The sequence below is a fragment of the Aptenodytes patagonicus genome, chromosome 1 (assembly GCF_965638725.1).
Source record: "Aptenodytes patagonicus chromosome 1, bAptPat1.pri.cur, whole genome shotgun sequence".
Classification (NCBI taxonomy): Eukaryota; Metazoa; Chordata; class Aves; order Sphenisciformes; family Spheniscidae; genus Aptenodytes; species Aptenodytes patagonicus.
Window position 1 is genome coordinate 86,945,211 of NC_134949.1, and position 14,845 is coordinate 86,960,055.

The 14,845-nt window shown below is 46.9% G+C and overlaps 1 protein-coding gene across 4 annotated transcripts in view; it reads left to right on the forward strand.

Annotated features, from left to right (window-relative positions):
• Window positions 1-289: 289 nt before the first annotated feature.
• Window positions 290-14,845, forward strand: part of LOC143164159 (ephrin type-B receptor 5) — a 113,540-nt gene continuing 98,984 nt past the window's right edge. For 3 of the 4 annotated variants that reach the window (XM_076346413.1, XM_076346384.1, XM_076346402.1), the window contains exon 1: window positions 290-368. The gene's annotated coding sequence lies outside the window, so the exon portion shown is untranslated. Of the gene's footprint in view, window positions 369-538; window positions 864-14,845 lie in introns of those variants that run through there. The other variant, XM_076346393.1, reaches the window with a different exon arrangement.

The following is a 14,845-nucleotide window of genomic DNA, read 5'->3' on the forward strand; positions in this document are numbered from 1 at the left end:
CCACTCGGAAAATCCCCCTCTGAAAGACGCTGGGTTGGGGAAGGGGGAGGGAGCCTGAACAGCAAAGCCTTGAATCGAGGACGGAACCCGGTGCCGCCCAGCGGCCCGCCCAGCGGAGCGGCTGCGAAAGGAGGGCGGCTCCGCGCCCCGCTCCATCCCTGAGCGCCCAGGCTGCGGCAGCCGGCAGAGGGGAGTCCGCGGCGGCAGGGGACGAGGGGGCCGACGGGGGTGGGAGAGAGGATGGTGACCGCCGCGGCAGTGACAGGAGTGGCTGGGGCCGCCCCAGAGTGTGGAATCTCGCAGCGCCCCCAGCCCCATTTGTCGTCGCATGCTGCTGCGCTAGGCTGGGCCTCTGCAAAGGAAAGCAGGTCGGGGAGGCGGGGGGGGGGGGGCTAGGGAGAGGAGGAGGGGCACGGCGAGGAGGGGAGGGAGGGGAGAGAGAATGCGAGAGAGAGAAGCCCGGAGAAAGGGACAAGGGAGATCCTAGGAAGCGGGAGGAAGAGAGACTCCTGTAGGAGAGGGATCCTGGGTGGGGAGAGGAAAGAAAAAAACGTTCCCAGGGAAGGGCCTGGAGAGGAGCGCAAGGATCGGGACTGCTCGCAAGCATCCGGCTTGTTGAAGGCATAGATTGAAGGCCAAGGGCTGCGCCCGGGGCCGGTGGACAAAGCGGCAGTGGGTGCAGAACGAGAGGGACCTGGCGCTAGCCCATCGAGATGGTGTAACTTACACGGTGAAAATGGTCTTTGTCCAACTTTTCTGATGCCGGTCGGCCGGTCGGCACGGCTCTAGCGGGAAGGGCTCCTGCGAAAACTGCTTGAGTAATGCCGGGAAGTGAAGGGGGTGTTGCTGGAGTCCTGCAAAAGGTATTGTGGCGGGCGAGCGGACCGGCGGGGAAGGGCATTGTGAGCCTGGCCGACGGGATCTGAGGAAGAGAGCCGTGGTCGAGGATATCCTCGGGTCTCTGCCGTCCGGGGACGGGGGGGGAGACACAGAACAAACGAGTACTACTTCTGAAAGGGATTAAAACTCCTAAGGTTGTGGGTTTTTTCTCCTTTCCTGGTGTCTGTTGTTTAAAGGCTGTGTTACTGGGACTCGGGAGTGCCCAGAAAGACCCTGCCCCAAGCACACCTCTCCTGTCAGATGCCGTGTGTGGGCAAGGAGAGAAAAGCTGTATGAGATCGGGTCATGGTTTCTCTGCTCACAGAAATTACTATCAAAACCAGGTATCTTCCACACATGCATGGTGTGTTTGCTCTGCTCCTATGCGTGTTGTTTTTCTCTCTCTAGCTCCTTGAAGAGCCGTAGTTAAATGCTGCCTTTGAAGTCCCTGAAGCAGGAAGGCAGGGGTAGATGTGTGCTGGTGTAGGTTCCTGATCCTCGAGGAATGATACAAGGAAGGCTTTGTGGCCTTCTCTGTGGGTAGGGTTTTTTAACACTTTTGTGGGGGGCAGGCAGCTGTATGAGTGCTTGTGGCAGAGAAAAGCCATGTTAACCTATTTTTCAAGGAGATGATGCAAGTTATTACTACTCATGCTAAATAAATCTGTGCATGTGGGAGGGACTGTTGTGATGGGTAATTTTAAATTCGCCTTTCATGGATCCACTGAGATGATTTCACTTACTCTGAAGTTTCTCTTGCTATTACCATACTCATTCGGCTGGGGAGAAGAGTGAGTATCACCTGCCTCCCCCACAAGTCCTAGAAATAAGACAGTAAAGATGGAGAAGCAAATCTCCCAAGGGGCATCCTTCATTAGCAGTGATATCAAGTAATGCAGATTGATGGGGAAGGAGAGTGAGAGGGCAAATGGAAACAACAAAGTCAAGACGGTGGGAAGACTAGCTGCCACCAGACACAACTGTTACAGAGACGGATCTGCAGCCTCAGCTGCGATGAACAAGGGAGGCTCCCTTCTTCCTTGTTGTGTAGGTTCTAATCAGAAACATGGAAACTGGACATGGGTGCACCTCTTGTTTAGTCACAGCTGATCCACCTGCCCCAAGCCAGTAATACAAGATTTAGTGACTATTTTTAGGTCTTTCTTCATTCCCAGTTTAAAATAATTCCAATGCTGAGGTTCCTTTGGGAGCAGGAAAGGAAGAGATAATCCACAGTCTAATCATCCTTTTTCTTTGATGTTACCCAAGCTCTGTGCTGAAAAAAAAATCTGTTTTTCTCTAGAAGTTCATTCCCTAAATTCAACACCTTGCACCACTTCAGTTTATTTTGCTAGTGTTTTGGCAAGCCTCAGATAACTGCAGATAATTGCATCCTTTCCTTTACTGCCTTTTGCATGTATGTACTCTTAGCCAAATTACACATGTGCAGGTTTTAATTCCTTGACATATATGTGTGCCCCTCTAGCCACTAAACGTTTTTTCTTGTCTTTTGAGTTCTCTCCTATTTGATTTTCTTGTGCTTGCACTGAGCTGCACAGAATTGTTAATATGGCCATGTGTTTTGATACTTGGAAATACCATTACTTTGGGGCATTGACGCTTGTATGAAGAAGGATTGTATCCTCTCTAATTTAATCACCGAAACCCTGCAGAAAGGCATGTTTTCTTGCTTTGTTCTGAGGTTCTCAGCTCTTCCAAGCTGTTATCTGTGGCAAGAACAGCTTGGGTTATAGAGAATTTTTTTGGAGGGGGTTGGGGGGGAGATGTCTCCTCTCTTTTCTTTTGCCCAAGGCTGCTACTGTCTTAGCCTTCTGTATTTGACTTGCAGGCTGACCAATGACACAGTGTAAATGCTTTTTGGGGGGAAGGCAGCTGGTGGCTCCAAGGAGACAGCTGCTTATTCTCCAGTGTGCTCCCATAGGCTGCCAGCAGATGTGTCTGACAAGAGAGCTGATCCCTTAATCCATTGAGAATTGTCTTCTTTATGCCTGTACAAATTCACTGTGTACATTCCTCTTTGTGCCCAGGTGCAGATGTCTTCCCCTTCTCCCCTTTGATACTGCATGTGCCATCTGCAGAGAATCATTAAGAGATCACTATAGTTTCTCACCGCTTACCTAGTGTGCCTCCATTAAGATAGAGTTGCTTTGTGGTCAACTCGCCTTCCCTGGATACCTGCACTGTTACGAGATTTATGCATGCTTTTCCTCTGACATCAGGAATGTTTCCCTCTATAGGTCTGCTCCCCCTAAAACGTGCTTTTCCTTGTTATCCATGCATTATGCCTCAGCAGCCCATATGGAAGGTTCTCCTAAAGTCCCTACAGATGAGTGCAAAGTACTTTTAGAGCACATTTAAGGTTGCACAGTTTATTTTTATTTCTCATTTCTGTGGCCATATTGCGTATGTTCACTGCACACACAAACAATAGAAGATGGAAGAAGTAGAAACTGGTACGTATGATCAAGCTAGATCCTTATAAAGTGATTTAGCCACCAAAAAGGATGGCAATATCACCCAAAAAGGGCACTGTTGTGAAAAAGCATTTGTTAAGAATATGCCAGATCGGCTGTTCTCAGTCATAAACATATAATGATTTTTTTCAAAAACCTAAAGGATTCATTTCTATGAAAAGTTGATTAAAGCATTAGGAGGAAAGTGATGAGCCTCCTATAATTTTGTCATTATTTTCTATTACGTAATGTCGTGGTTTAATCTCAGTCGGCAACTAAGCACCACGCAGCCGCTCGCTCACTCCCCCCCACCCGGTGGGATGGGGGAGAGAATTGGAAGAGCACAAGTGAGAAAAACTCGTGGGTTCAGATAAAAACAGTTTAATAATTGAAATAAAATGATAATAATAATATGATAATAATAATAATAATAATACACAAAGCAAGTGATGCACAGTACAATTGCTCACCACCCGCCGACCGATGCCCAGCCAGTCCCCGAGCAGCGGCCCCCCCGGCCAGCTTTCCCCAGTTTATGTACTGAGCATGACGTCACATGGTATGGAATGTCCCTTTGGCCAGTTTGGCTGTGCCCCCTCCCAGCTTCTTGTGCACCTCCAGCCTTCTCAGTCGGTAGAACATGGGAAGCTGAAAAGTCCTTGGCTAGTGTAAGCATTACCTAGCAACAACTAAAACATCAGTGCGTTATCAACTTTGTTCTCATCCTAAATCCAAAACACTGTACCAGCTACTAGAAAAGAAATTAACTCTATCCCTGCCGAAACCAGGACAATATCCACCCCTTATTCTATACCATCTGCATCATGCTCAAGTCTCATATTTTCCAGTACATTTTCATTAATCACCACTCCTTTTTTTTATATATATATATATACACACACACACACAGATATCATTCCCTTCGTCTGTGGGCCATCCCTCTAAAATGTTCGGTGAGTTCATTTAGTCCATGACTTCGGGCTCCATCTGTCATAATAATCTTTCAGGGCAGGAAAAATGGAGATGGTATGTGGTGTTGGATTGTTTCATGTTGAAGTCAGATCTGGTACCATCATCACTGTGCTTTGCTTGGTTTCACTGAAGTTATTCTTCATTAGTCTGGGTGATTCTTATTGTAATAACATTAGTATGGCATATAATATTATTAGTATTATTAGTATATCTGTGTATTATTAGTATAACTATTATAACTATAATTAGTACTTAACATCACATAATTCAGATCATTGGCTATTCTCACCCAAAATCAAATCCCCTTGAGGTACACATCGGACTTCCCCATCCTTCCGCATTATCCACCAAGTGCACCCAGGTCCTTGAGCAAAAGCAATCCCATGGATGGGTCTGCCTCTGCCTGAGGCAGGAATAACCCAGACTGTCTTCCCCAGCATATTTTTTACGTGCACTACAGGCACTTTATTCCCATCTACAGTACGTAAAAGTTCTGACTGGGCAGGGCCTGCTCGATTGGCAGATCCCCGAGTGTTGACTAACCAGGTGGCCTTTGCTAAATGCGTATCCCAATGTTTGAACGTCCCGCCACCCATTGCTCTCAGTGTAGTATTTAACAGTCCATTGTATCGTTCAATTTTCCCAGAGGCTGGTGCATGATAGGGGATGTGATACACCCACTCAATGCCGTGCTCTTTGGCCCAGGTGTCTATGAGGTTGTTTCGGAAATGAGTCCCATTGTCTAACTCAATTCTTTCTGGGGTGCCATGTCGCCATAGGACTTGCTTTTCAAGGCCCAGGATAGTGTTCCGGGCAGTGGCATGGGGCACGGGATATGTTTCCAGCCATCCGGTGGTTGCCTCCACCATTGTAAGCACGTGGCACTTGCCTTGGCGGGTTTGTGGGAGTGTGATATAATCGATCTGCCAGGCCTCCCCATATTTATATTTCAACCATCGTCCTCCATACCAAAAAGGCTTTAACCGCTTGGCTTGCTTGATTGCAGCGCATGTTTCGCATTCATGGATAACCTGGGCTATAGTGTCCATGGTCAAGTCCACCCCTCGATCACGAGCCCATCTATATGTTGCATCTCTTCCTTGGTGACCTGAGGTGTCATGGGCCCACCGAGCTAGAAATAATTCACCCTTATGTTGCCAGTCCAGATCCACCTGAGCCACTTCAATCTTAGCAGCCTGATCCACCTGCTGGTTATTTTGATGTTCTTCAGTGGCCCGACTCTTGGGTACGTGAACATCTACGTGACAGACTTTTACAACCAGGTTCTCCACCCGGGCAGCAATATCTTGCCACAATGCGGCAGCCCAGATGGGTTTGCCTCTGCGCTGCCAGTTGTTCTGCTTCCATTGCTGCAACCACCCCCACAGGGCATTTGCCACCATCCATGAGTCAGTATAGAGATAGAGCACTGGCCACTTTTCTTGGTCAGCAATGTCTAAAGCCAGCTGGATGGCCTTTACTTCTGCAAATTGGCTCGATTCGCTTTCTCCTTCAGCCGTTTCTACAACTTGTCGCATAGGACTCCATACAGCAGCTTTCCACCTCCGATGCTTTCCCACAAGACGACAGGACCCATCAGTGAACAGGGCATATTGCTTCTCATTTTCTGGTAGTTCATTATACATTGGGGCCTCTTCAGCACGCGTTACCTCCTCCTCTGGCAATATTCCAAAATCTTTGCCCTCTGGCCAATCCATGATCACTTCCAGGATTCCTGGGCGACTGGGGTTTCCTATTCGAGCCCGTTGTGTGATTAGTGTGACCCACTTACTCCATGTAGCATCAGTTGCATGATGTGTACAGGGGACCCTCCCTCTGAACATCCAGCCTAGCACCGGCAGTCGGGGTGCCAGGAGGAGCTGTGCTTCAGTGCTGATCACTTCTGAAGCAGCTCGAACCCCTTCATATGCTGCTAATATCTCTTTTTCAGTTGGAGTGTAGCGGGCCTCGGATCCTCTGTATCCCCGACTCCAAAACCCTAGGGGTCGACCTCGGGTCTCCGCTGGTGCTTTCTGCCAGAGGCTCCAGGTAGGGCCATTCTCCCCGGCTGCGGTATAGAGCACATTTTTTACCTCTTGCCCTGCCCGGACTGGCCCCAGGGCTACTGCATGAACTATCTCCCGTTTAATTTGTTCAAAAGCTTGTCGTTGCTCAGGGCCCCATTTGAAATCGTTCTTCTTTCGGGTCACTTGATAGAGAGGGTTTACAATCAGACTGTAATTTGGAATGTGCATTCTCCAAAAACCCACGACGCCTAAGAAAGCTTGTGTTTCCTTTTTGCTAGTTGGTGGAGACATGGCTGTTATTTTGTTGATCACATCCATTGGGATCTGACGACGTCCATCTTGCCATTTTATTCCTAAAAATTGGATCTCCTGTGCAGGTCCCTTGACCTTACTTTGTTTTATGGCAAAACCGGCCTTCAGCAGGATTTGGACTATTTCCTTCCCTTTTTCAAAAACTTCTCCTGCTGTGTTGCCCCACACGATGATATCATCAATGTATTGCAGGTGTTCTGGAGCTCCACCCTGTTCTAGTGCAGTCTGGATTAGTCCATGGCAAATGGTAGGGCTGTGTTTCCACCCCTGGGGCAGTCGGTTCCAGGTGTACTGAACGCCCCTCCAAGTGAAAGCAAACTGTGGCCTGCACTCCGCTGCCAAAGGGATTGAGAAAAATGCATTAGCAATATCAACTGTGGCATACCACTTGGCTGCTTTTGACTCCAGTTCGTACTGAAGTTCTAGCATGTCTGGCACAGCAGCACTCAGCGGTGGCGTGACTTCATTTAGGCCACGATAGTCTACTGTTAGTCTCCACTCTCCATTAGACTTCCACACTGGCGATATGGGACTGTTAAAGGGTGAGCGGGTCTTGCTGATCACTCCTTGGCTCTCCAGTCGACGAATCAGCTCATGAATGGGAATCAGGGAGTCTCGGTTGGTGCGATATTGCCACCGGTGCACTGTGGTGGTAGCGGTTGGCACTTGTTGGTCTTCGACCTTCAGCAACCCCACAACAGAGGGGTCCTCCGAAAGACCAGGCAAGGTGGACAGCTGTTTAATTTCCTCCATCTCCAAGGCAGCTATACCAAAAGCCCACCGGTACCCTTTTGGGTCCTTGAAATACCCTGTCCTGAGGTAGTCTATGCCAAGGATGCACAGAGCCTCTGGGCCAGTCACAATGGGGTGCTTCTGCCACCCATTCCCAGTTAAACTCACTTCGGCTTCCAATACAGTTAGCTGTTGGGATCCCCCCATCACCCCAGAAATACAGATGGGTTCTGCCCCTATATATCTTGATGGCATTAGGGTACACTGTGCACCAGTGTCTACCAGAGCCTTATACTTCTGTGAGTCTGACGTGCCAGGCCACCGAATCCACACAGTCCAGTAAACCCGGTTGTCCCTTTCCTCCCCCTGGCTGGAGGCAGGGCCCCTCTAATCCTCATCACAGTACTCATTTCTCATTTCTTGTACGTACGGGTCAGAAGTTTCTTCATTAAGGTCAAGAGTAAGATCAGCCCTTCTACTCTCTCTGGGGAACTGCCCGCTGGAAACTGGAGCAGCAATTTTCCTGGAAGAACCTCTTTCTGTGATTGTTTTCCCTTGCAATTCGCGTACCCGTGCCCCTAGGGCTGCGGTAGGTTTCCCATCCCACTTCCTCATGTCCTCTCCGTGGTCACGCAGGTAAAACCATAGGGTGCCCCGTGGTGTGTACCCTTTATATTCTCTCTCTTGAGCAAAAGAACGCTTACTTCTAATAGCCAAGATACTGGTCCGTACAGGTGAGGAGTAGGACCTATCCTCTCTGAGTTGCTGGATCTCCCGGGACATTTTTTCAGACAGTTTCTCCACAGCCGAGACGAGGGAGGAAGAAAGACTTTCCTCGTATTGCCGGAGTTGACTAGCCAATTCATCCACTGTTTGTTCCTCTCCGTCCTTCCAGGTTATCACTGCCAATGAATTGGCGTATGACGATGGTGAGCTCCTTATAAACTTCTGCCACATGGGTCGTGTGCACTTGACTTCGTCTGGATCTTTGGATAGTTGTTCATTGTTCAGGTCATCATAAATCACCTCCAGCACAGCTAATTCTCTCAGAAACTGGATACCCTTCTCCATGGTGGCCCATTTGCTTGGGCGACATATGACATCTTCCTTAAAGGGATACCTTTCCTTCACGCTTGACAAGAGTCGCCTCCAAAGGCTGAGGATACGTGTCCCTTTTCCAATTGCTTTATCAATGCCCCCTTCCCTAGAAAGGGATCCCAGCTGCTTGGCTTCCCTACCCTCTAATTCCAGGCTACTGGCCCCATTATCCCAGCATCGGAGCAGCCAGGTGACAATATGCTCACCTGGACGACGGCTGAAATCTTTTCATATATCTCGCAGCTCACTCAGGGATAGAGATCGGGTGGTCACTGCCTCGTTTATGAGTTCTTCCTCCTCTTCCTCCCCGATCAGCGGCCGGCTCTCCTCCTCCCGTTCTCATGATGGCCCTTCTCCAGGGTAGTCATACAGTTCTTCCTCCGGTTCCCTTTTAGAAGCAGCTTCTTCCTCCCTTACTAAACGAGCCGACTTCCGCTTCCAAAATTTCTTCTTGTGTACAGGGGCGACTGATACTGGCACAGGCTGGTTCTTTGGTTCAGCCACAGGGCCTGTTGCCGGGGTTGGAGTGGCTGCAGTGCAAGTGCATGTCACCGGAGTCCGAGTAGCCGCAGGGCCTGTTGCTGGGGTTGGAGTGGCCGCAGTGCATGTCGCCGGGGTTGGAGTGACCGCAGTGCATGTCGCCGGGGTTGGAGTGGCCGCAGTGCAAGTGCATGTCACCAGAGTCTGAGTGGCCGCAGGGCCTGTTGCCAGGGTTGGAGTGGCCACAGTGCATATTACCGGGGTTGGAGTGGCCACAGGGCCTGTCGCCGGGATTGGAGTGGCCGCAGTGCATGTCACCGGAGTCTGAGTGGCCGCAGTGCATGTTGCCAGGGTCGGAGTGGCCGCAGTGCATGTCGCCGGGGTCTGAGTGGCCGCAGTGCATGTCGCTGGGGTCTGAGTGGCCGCAGTGCATGTCGCCGGGGTCGGAGTGGCCGCAGTGCATGTCGCCGGGGTCTGAGTGGCCGCAGTGCATGTCGCCGGGGTTGGAGTGGCCGTAGTGCATGTTGCCCAGGTTTGAGTGGCCGCAGGGCCTGTTGCCGGCGTCTGAGTAGCTGCAGTGCATGTTGCTGGGGTCGGAGTGGCTGCAGGGCACGTTGCCCGGGTCTGAGTGGCCGCAGTGCGTGTCGTTTTACTGTCAGAGCCAGAGACCTTCTCTTCCCTTTGAGGGCACTGAATGGTGTTGAACAGGGCTCGGTAGGCATGGGCCAGGCCCCAGCACGTTGCAATGATCTGCATCTCTCTGGAGTTGCCAGGGTGACAGCATACTTTGTCCAAATATTCTACTAACTCTTCAGGATTCTGCACTTGCTCAGGGGTGAAGTTCCAAAACACTGGGGGTGCCCATTGGCCTAGGTACTTGCCCATCTTGTCCCACACACCCTGCCACTCATAACTATCCAGCCTTGGGGCAGATCTCTGGATGATATTCTTAAATTGCTTACCAACTTTAGACAAAACCAAAACCATATTCCAAAGAAGTACCAACAGAAGTATCTTAACTGCCCAAGGATGTTCAAAATACTGAAAAATTACTGTAATGAAGGAGGAAACATCATAGAAGAAGGTAGTGACACTACCGTTCTGTATTTCCTCCGTAAAAAAACTCTCAGAAAAGTTACTGCAATTGCTAGTTGTCTCCACGAAATTGTCTCCGTGGTACAGTAACGGCTTCATTGTGAAGTTTACATACCACACTAACGTCAAGGTCAATGTTCTAAAAACAAACCTCACAAGCGAGACATTACTATTCACTGCAGACCACAGCAAACTGCAAAACCCAACACCGATCTTTAACATGTACAGCAGGAAAAAGAGCGCGATGCAGATTATACAAATCAATATCGAGAACAGAGAAACCAACATTGTGACCCACAACTACTAACAGATATAAGTTCTTTAATACACTCCGGTTAACCTGTTATTATCTCAAACCCTTCGTGCCCCACGTTGGGCGCCAAAAAAGGACTGTCGTGGTTTAATCTCAGTCGGCAACTAAGCACCACGCAGCCGCTCGCTCACTCCCCCCCACCCGGTGGGATGGGGGAGAGAATTGGAAGAGCACAAGTTAGAAAAACTCGTGGGTTCAGATAAAAACAGTTTAATAATTGAAATAAAATGATAATAATAATATGATAATAATAATAATAATAATACACAAAGCAAGTGATGCACAGTACAATTGCTCACCACCCGCCGACCGATGCCCAGCCAGTCCCCGAGCAGCGGCCCCCCCGGCCAGCTTTCCCCAGTTTATGTACTGAGCATGACGTCACATGGTATGGAATGTCCCTTTGGCCAGTTTGGCTGTGCCCCCTCCCAGCTTCTTGTGCACCTCCAGCCTTCTCAGTCGGTAGAACATGGGAAGCTGAAAAGTCCTTGGCTAGTGTAAGCATTACCTAGCAACAACTAAAACATCGGTGCGTTATCAACTTTGTTCTCATCCTAAATCCAAAACACTGTACCAGCTACTAGAAAAGAAATTAACTCTATCCCTGCCGAAACCAGGACACTCAGCAGCCCATATGGAAGGTTCTCCTAAAGTCCCTACAGATGAGTGCAAAGTACTTTTAGAGCACATTTAAGGTTGCACAGTTTATTTTTATTTCTCATTTCTGTGGCCATATTGCGTATGTTCACTGCACACACAAACAATAGAAGATGGAAGAAGTAGAAACTGGTACGTATGATCAAGCTAGATCCTTATAAAGTGATTTAGCCACCAAAAAGGATGGCAATATCACCCAAAAAGGGCACTGTTGTGAAAAAGCATTTGTTAAGAATATGCCAGATCGGCTGTTCTCAGTCATAAACATATAATGATTTTTTTCAAAAACCTAAAGGATTCATTTCTATGAAAAGTTGATTAAAGCATTAGGAGGAAAGTGATGAGCCTCCTATAATTTTGTCATTATTTTCTATTACGTTTTTTCTTAAACCTGCTTTAATATTATACTACTATTATATCTTACTGTTTAAAAAAAGGAAAATTTGTGTTTTGTTAGGAAGTTTTATATCATCTTGCAGCAATACAGTTAACGTACTTTTTCCAGCTACTGACTCCACAAATTCAGCAGTTTTCCAACTCTTTGCAACCTTATCATTTAGCTTCTGCCTGTTAAGTCTTGGGCTGACATCCCTCTTCTCTCCATATTTGCTCTCTTTGGCAACCATGCAGTGTCATGGACTTCAGGGGGTGTGCACAAGTGTAACTTATGTGGATTTTGTAACTAATTCTGTAGGTGTTGTACAGCAGCAAACTAGCTCTCTGTCTCAAGTGGTGCCAACTGTGCTACATAAACAGACCCCAAAAAGGATAAAAACTCCTTAATTACTCATGTCAGCCACAGTACTCTGCCATGTGAACAGCAAATCTGCTGAGTAAGGAAATGCCATTTCATGTTGTCACTCTTCTCGCATTTGATTTATACAGGGAGTTTTAAACTTAACAAAGAGAAGAACTGCACTAGTACTTTCTTCTCAGAAGCATGTGTTGTGCTTTCAAGAAATACTCCTCTGCCACCAGGAATAGTATTTTATTTTAAGTGTACTACTAATACATGTGGTGTTTAAAAAAAAAAAAAAAATTAAAAGCGTGTACGTTATGGAGGTGCTGGCACAATATTTTATATGGAAGATGTTGTCTTGCCTCTTAAAAAGTCACCATGGAGCAGGCTGATGCTCTTGTTCCAGAGGTGCTACTTGAAGATTGTTCTTGAGACCGCTTCTGAGAAAAGAAGCAGCTTTGGAAGTCAAGCTCTTCTAGTCACTGGTTTCAGTTTTCCATGCCTCCAGAGGCCCCTGTCCATTCTGCTACTCAGGGCTTGCTTGTCAAGAAAATTTGTGTTCAAATGTTTCACGTGCACACACCCCCCCTCATATGCATGCATACATGCACATGCCCATGTATGCACACAACAACAGTTAAAGAGGAGAAAAAAAGTTCTATCCTGGAGTAGAGAAGATGCAGGATGCTATGAGAACACAGCCTATCCAGTCTGAAAACTATAGCCTTACATATGAAGGCTGGATCCTTAAGGTCTTGGTTCACCTTAGGATGGAAATTCTCGCCAGCCCAGACCTGTATGTTGAAACATACATGACTTCATTTTCAGACAGGCTTTTTCTTTTTTTTTCTCCCCAAGCTTGCCAAGTAAATGGCTCCTCTGCTGATTCTGCAGTTTCCAAGTGCAGTTTTTTTCTCTGTGCCATGTCTCTGGAAAATATCCAGTGTGTCTAAATCATGTAATTAAACCCTAGAAGCTAGAGACTGAGGACTACTGACTCTTTGTAACTTATTTCTGTTTTAGCATACCGATGTTCCTCCAAGTTGCTGTAAAGCTTTCAAAGCTCCCTAAATGACCTGATCTCTCTCCCACTTACTGTAAAACACTCGCATGATATGAATCTATTTGGCCCAGTTGACCACTTCAGAGGCAGTGTGTAGGATACAGACGCCTGTGTGGAGGCCTTTAGCATCAGGCTTACCACAGGTTCTCTCAGATCTTGAGGATGTCTACAAATGGAAGCAGGGTTCCTTGGCAGAAGTCTCTTACCTTCCTAACTATTCTTTAAGAAGAGGATGGGATGTCATAAGAGGGATATTGTTGCAGAGATTTCTGGGCAGGTTTTGAATAATTTCAATTTGGAAATTCAAATTGAACTTTTTATAAAACTGTTTGAATTTTCGAATGCTAAGTTTCACTCACAGCTAGGATCAATTTGATTCCAGTAAGCAGAATCTGAAATGCTTTCTGCACCAGGAAGATGTTTGAAATTATTCCTTCTTGGTTTTGAGCCAGGGAGAATCTGCTGGAAGCACAGCTGGATAGGGATGCTTGCCTGCAGTTGTCTCCCAGATGGTTGCTTCCCTTGCTAATGTCAGTAGGCTTTGAGCTGGTGCCAGCAGCAATGGGAATGCAAAAATGTATCGGCATTTTCACTTTTCAGTGAGTTTGCTAATCCCATTTGGAGCATGTGTTGTTCATAAAGGGGCCACCATATCAGCAGTTATCACTGCCATCATTATGGTATCAGGAATGGAATAGTTCTGTTGAGGAATGTTAATTTAATTACTAGTGCAGAGAGGATCTTAGTGGCCTTCTCCTCCTCCAGTATATAAGCATGTTAGAAATCGGTAAAGGTGCAGTACAGCATGATTTGAGAACAAATTGTGCTGACCTGAGTATAAATCAGCAGTCTGTTAAAATCTAGCAGATAGTTAGACAGAAGGAATTTTCTGTAGTTTGCATGTGTCTTGATGCTGTGTTCTGCTGGGACACGTATGTGGAGTCAGATGCTGAAGAGTAATTAGTTTTCTTTTGGAGCCTTACTGTAGCACCTTTTTGCTCAGGGCCCCAGGCTGAGCACCAGAAAGACATTTGGTGAAATAACGTAATGGGAATGATGCGTGACTTGTGCTCCTTGTTTCAGTCATAAGTCCTCCTGATGCTGACTGGAAGAATAGTGTTGACAATTGCATGTTTCTCATGGATAATTTTACCCATCTTGAATTGGAAGTGGCTCTGGATGGTCTCAGGGAGCTGCAGGTTCCTGCAACTAAGGAAATCAAATTAGTGACTAGATCCCTGTTACCTGAAGAGAATGGCTTAAAATTTTTTTTCCTAAATAGATTCTTTTGATTCTGTCTAATTAAGTACCCCCAAAAAGAGTGTGTGTGGTGGCAAGCCTAAAGCCTGTAAAGAAAACAAATCAGTCTTTGGAAACAGAATAAAAATAAAAATGTTCAGTTCTTTAAAAGAATTAAGCTAAAGCAAATTTTACTCTCTTTGGTAAAATAACACCTACTGGACAACTCTAATTGAAAGGATCAGAACAGGCTCGTTGAATTGTTGTACCTGTCTTGCTTCTCTTGACTGATAGTCTGTACCAGCCCACTGTGTCTAATAGTGTTATAAAGAGTTGTGTGGATAGAAATCAGAGTGGGAAGGGGGAACTTGCCCTAAAACCTCAGAAAGTTCTTTTAAAATTATTTTTAGATGATTCTTTTGAAAAAGGCTTTGCTTTTTTTTTCCCCCAGATCATAGCAGATCAGCCCAGGGTTTTCTACTATATTTTCTCTTGTGCCTCTGAACCTGTGGTGTTGCAATTGGTCAATCCCTGACTTCATGGCACTAATGCAAATGCACATGGGCTATTTGTATTTGACTGTGTGAACTTCTGTGCCGCAGCACTGATGAACTGGGAGCTCAGTGAAGAGCAACAGAAGTTATTAGGAGACTATAGGGAATTTTTGACATGCCATTAAAAAGAACTAGCTTAATGATGACTGAAAAAGGGTTGCTCTGGAGTTATCTATAGCACCTGGGAGACTATAGATAGGATCCTAGGCAA